Source organism: Saccoglossus kowalevskii, chromosome 15 (assembly GCF_978046115.1).
Source record: "Saccoglossus kowalevskii chromosome 15, keSacKowa6.1, whole genome shotgun sequence".
Lineage (NCBI taxonomy): Eukaryota > Metazoa > Hemichordata > Enteropneusta > Harrimaniidae > Saccoglossus > Saccoglossus kowalevskii.
Genome location: NC_140655.1, coordinates 30,475,726 through 30,481,793, shown reverse-complemented (window position 1 = coordinate 30,481,793; position 6,068 = coordinate 30,475,726).

Sequence of the window (6,068 nt, the reverse complement as noted above, 5' to 3'; positions counted from 1 at the left end):
GCAGACTACCTGAGTAGATTGATGGACTGAGGAACTTTTGAACAGTATAGTAGAATTTTATTCGTTTATGACTGTATTTCATATTTTATTATATTATACTGTATGTGATTTTCGAATTTTTGTACTCAGAGCTTTATTCAGTTCGATTTGATATATTGTATTGTTGTTTTATTTGAAATTGTTATCGTATTCGTATCATTGACGTCGTTGCTAGTCATGTAATATTATATGTTATAATATTCTTGAGAGGGAAGGCATGTCACATACGGCTTGTTTACCACTTCCGTGTGACTGAGAATGTTCTAGAACCGTACTGTGTCTGGGTGGAATTTTTAGAAGTTGGTTGAATAGGTAATAGGACACTGTAGAAAGCAATAGAAGGTAATGGAACATTCTAGAAATTTGTAGTAAGTTCCAGACTCATTATGTATTCTGATGTAATGGTCTATTTATAGACAGTGTGGGTATATATAGGGGAGTTGTTCAGCACTGAGATCAGATCGGAGATCTCGTTGAATTGTATTGGAGTATAAGTATCTAGTTATTGGAGTAGTGGAGTTTTACCGCGTTATTGTACTTGATGTTTGCAGAGTATAATAATACCAGTACCAGTTGAAACCTCATCTGTTGGCTCCGTGTTCGTATTTTATCATCGCCGCCAGGGAAGTCTTTTTGCTACTGTTGACATTTTGGTATTTGAACCATCACACCTGTACTATACCAATTACGGTAATATTACGTTGCGTGTGACACTGTTCCAATGGATTTTTGTTGAGGACAGGGGATTTTTTCTGTTTTTTGTATGGGGCGCGAAATATCAGTACTTCCCAGTGGGAGAGCAGATTTTTTTAAAAAATGTAAGGCCAGGGAAACTTTTTTTAGTGGGTTGGGTACTAAAAACAGCCTTTCACAAACATTGTACTGCAACCAGAGTAAGTGAGAAATAGAGTTCATTACTATGAATGTACGAAGTTGATGTTGATATCATGATTTATATTTCGGCTTAATATGACATGACATGACATCTACTGATAAAGGTTAAATGATGAGGCCAGATGACGGAACTGGTCGAGACCAGTCGACACATTCTCATGAGTTTGCGATTTCAAGCTTATGCGGTACCTTGGTCGTAGACCAGAACTAATGATGTTTGCGATTTCAAGCTTATGCGATGTCTTGGCCGTAGTCCAGAACTAATGATGTATATTGATGTCAACTGTGGAATGTTATTGCAAGACCATTAGCACCCATAAATATAAACTGACGTTGACACTATGATAGTGGTTTTCCTAATATAGTGACGATTAATCAATTGTATTATGATGTGTAAAACTTTCGTGTGATTGGCTGTTTGTTTGGAGGCAACGCCTCAAAGTCTCTTATACTCTATTGTAATTGGCTAATGGTTGACAAGTAATAAAAGTGATTTGAAGCTGTCTCGGGAAGAAAGCACGAGGCAGGGAGAGAATCGAATGTGACACGAATTGAGCTTGTGTGTGTCTTTTTGTGAGTCCAACGTGGGGAACAATCGAATCCCGGTTACCCAAGTGAAACGTTTCGAAACATCAAATATACCTATCACACCTCGGCAGCGGCTGTCTGATCTTTCACAAGTGTCTGACCTTGTAAAGAGGTCACACAACCCATAATGCCGTGTCACACCGCTACGTTTGATCATCACAATCCACCATAAAGAAATTATTGCGACATGTTGTCATCAATTGACAATACAGTGATATTACATTCTATTCTTTTGACCAATTTTCTCATTATTTCAAAAGTGGATGAAGAAACTGATCTAAGAACCTAGTCAACCCCAAACAGCAAATATTTTTCCGGATCTATTTTAACCAAAGGCGGAGTAATACAATGTTTTTTCCGTGAAGATCGCAGCCGAATGATGAATTTGGTCAGCAGGAGAGCAAGAAAGGCAAGTTGGCGGTAGGGGGGTAGGCAAAAAAAATGTTTTTTTTAATGAGGGCAGGGGAAAGATGAATTTGGTCAGCAGGAGGGGAAGACAATTTGTTTTCAGGTATAGGGTAGCTTATGAACAGCTTTTAATTTACCCTCTTTCCTTTATATTAATTAGCATACTTCAAAAGGCCCATAAAATAAATGTTGTCCAAAAGAATTGACTATTTCAATTTATTGCTCGTTGGCTGCACCTGATGAACTGATGAATGAAAGCACATGTGCTCGACCAATCAGAATGCTTTGTTGCAGGACTTTTTACACATACTTTTCCCCAAGTCAAACGCTTGTTGTTCTTTTATTCATTGTTCTAAGTACTTATAGAGATCACGTGACAGATTACATTGTATCTCACGTCGCGATCTGTATATCCCACGCTTTATCAATATATTTAGCATAGGAATTAATAATAAACGAATGATGAAGAAAAGAAATGCTAGACAAGTCAAATCAGACTAAGGTGCGTGTTGCTGTCTATGCTTATGAGATTATCTATGCAAGAGGTATTGACAAGTCAAATTTATCATTATTTTGTTCAGAATCTGAAAACAATTTATTTTTGGTAATTTGTAAAAACCATACATAATGTAGTTCATCTTCGATGTGATCGCCATCACATTGTTCACAGATCCTTACATCAACAAGTATATTGGAATGGCGACCATGTTAAATTTTCAGAGAGTGATTACTTAATCGAAATTTGGTTAGCGACTTGCGAAGGGACACATTTTTCAGATCAAGCTTATTTTTTATATTTTGATTATTTCGATTGTCATCGCTGACAGTGTTATTTGAATAAATTCTTCACATTTTCATAAATATGGTTTAATTGTGGTTTTGGAATTATTTTTGTATTTGTCTGCCTTTTTTGATTAATATTGATTCTACTTTATATTTCCATTTGGTTTTTAACTTTTTGTTTACCATGAATGCTTCCTTCTAAATTAAACTAGAGTGAAGGTGTGACATGCCTGCCAAGTTAAACGGAAGAGTTAATATGTGAAGACACGAAAAATCTCACACACAAAAGTGATTTTAAGGGCAACCTAGCGGAGCGGATCGCCAAAAATAATTATTGTATCGAAGTACAGTGACAAATCAATGTTAACTTCTATCATAGTTTTATTGAACTTGATATAATTTCCGCCCGCGAGACCCCGATAATATGGCAAACCTAGCTGCGTACTTTTCCCAGGTACTGTATTATTAATTGTTTCATTCATGTGACAATTTCTTCAAATAAAACACCCACTGACGTGTTTCATTCATCCCTCATTTTATAAGATGACGGCTGAAAACATACAAAGAAGAAACAATCTTCTTTACTAAAGGTCAATCGAGTATGAATGGTTTTGACTAAATATATCGGTGTATGACGGTTTTCCATCAGTGCCTCCAGGAATAGAAAATGTTGTAAGGCAGAGATAAAACCGCGTTATGCATCAGTGGTTGTCGTATTTGACGTTCAGCACACCGTTTCATCAACTATTATCACGTGCGACCTATATATAACCCCTTTCCTCTTCGTGTGCACATATTTATAGGGATCAGAAAACTGCAGTTAACTGAGCTGTTCACTTGAATCTACGAAAACTCTTATGAATTCATAGGTATGTGTATACCGACAGGTAGGCTATACCATAGCTTGAAGATTACTTGACAGTGTATGACCAGTTCATGCAAAACGTACCAGTGTATGTGTGTGATGTATGTCAATGAACGAGATTCATTTCATCTCCGTTTCTTGGAATTGATACAGCGTGTAAGTGTATGTGTTTTGGTTGTGAACAACTTTATACTAAAATATGTACTAATACATTCCTATTTCCGGTCCGGTTAGACTTAAAATACACAACGAATATTCACTTTTGGGATATAGTTTTTAGTATGGGCTGGTTCTTGTATATTTCAGCTTAGTCCCAGTTTGCATAAAAAGGGGGTGTTTTGCGATTTCGACATCGAAAATGCCTTTGCTTCATAATTTGCCGAGGGACGGCCGCTTAGGTATGTGCTCTGTAACTTGCAGCACATGAACCTAAAAACGTTAGGTAATCAAACAAAAATGACGTTGTACTATAGTACACAGAGTAAGCATAAAAACGACTTGCTCCCTTGCTTATTGTGACACCCTCAAACTCCTCAAGAGTCAACAATGGTATATTCCTTCATTTTACGCTAGGAAACAGTCTGTTTTGCTTGACGTGTTCATTTGCCTTGAATAACGTTTCAGTGGCTGTCACTGTCGTATTCTTGCCAAAAATATTTTGGTTCAAATTCATGTAGCTCTCACCGAAAAAACTCGAACAAATTTTCAACTACAGCAAATTTGCACAACAATGCTTTTGCCCTTGGTCGCCATATTGGACACTACATACAGCTACAGCATTTAAACCTTACTGGGAAAATTCACTCGCATTAAACGCAATCAAAAATGTATTTGCACTAAAGTACGTTCAAGATCTGCACTTTCTCATACGGTTTTTACCCTCGCTTACTAAAATTAAAATATGATTGGAGTCGCAGTCACCGTAGCTATCGCCCGGTAAGAAGTCTCTATCCTCTTGGTTATACTTTTCGTCCAAATAATTCACGTCCCATATTTTGGTTCCCTGGCGCCTCTAATAAATAATCTTTATTACCGCTGGGCTGAATCAATGATACATCATCTAAAAATGGATGATTGGGCGAAAATCGTATCTTTCTTTTTTTGATTTCGACCTTTTTCGCTCGGAAAACCATTCACGCTAAATTTAGATTCCCCGGTGCCACTAATAAATAATCTATCTAAGCGCTGGGCTAAATCATTCATATCGCCAAATAAACATGGAAGAATGGGCGAACATTCAAAACATTCGTCGTGATATTGCATTAGTTGCATATATTGCGTTTTTAGAGCTCGTCAATTTTGTTTTAAAGATCGCACAGATTTATTAACTAGAACGTTGAAAAATTCGTCGTGAAATTCACGTGCAGTAAGTTACGTTTTCGGATTCCCTCAAATTTGTTTTTGACCTTTGTCACCCATTCCCACATCAGAGTGAATTGTAGCATTAATATTTGTTCCCCGGGTATCTTCGCTGGTATTTTTGCTCGGAAACACAAGGGTCGTAAAACTTGATTTCCAAGGACGCAGGTCGTTTGGATCAACCATTTCTTTTGTTTCAAGTTTGTTGTATGCCTAAAAACATAGCAACGTTGTTATTTTGGTGAATATATTAAACATGTCCTATTCAAATAAGGATTTTGATATGCCAATCGAACAACTACGTACTGGAACGTCCCCAGTATATAAAGTCCTCTATTCTCCGAAATTTGACAATGATACTAGCCCAAAATGAACTTCCTTTTCAATGCGTCTTTAATGTAATCACAGTGTTGAGGGACTGTGATGCAATCGATAATGTTGACGTCGCCGTACGTAAAAACACACTCTCGAACATGACAAAATTCACTCTCAGACAACTAAGAAAATGAATAGGAATACCAGTTAAATCAAGCATGAATAAAATATCCCTGGTATAGACGGCGACGGCTGACAGACTATTTTGATTCTGTAGCTTTCTTGGCACGGGCAACTGACTTTTATGGGTTTTTTTTTTACTATTCTGACTTTTTCTTGGTCGAATTTTAAACTAATAAATAAATATTAAGTAAGTAAACGATCCGGGCATAGTCAACATGAGACTCTGAATAACAGGTAGGACCCAAAGCATTAATGAACGAAATTTACATTACAATATTATGTTTCCGAATAATCTGATATTTATGCTGGAAACTGCCAAGTACAAAGTGTTGTCAAGTCAGTTTAAGCAAAATATACTGTGAACCCTATGGTATACATGAACATGTTACTACAAAATAAATGTCAGAGTGAATAATTTGTTTGTTTATTTAAAAATTGCAACCCTGGGGACAAGTGACAATTCCTTAAATCTCATTTATTAGGATTTCCGCATGAAGTTACACGTTATCATTCTACAAAAATAATTTCATTTGTCTAAGTTGTATAATGGTTCTATAATTAATATATCATGGGTATTTTTGTGAAGTGTGCAGTTATGTATTACCAGTAAAACATGAACACCATTGAAATGATA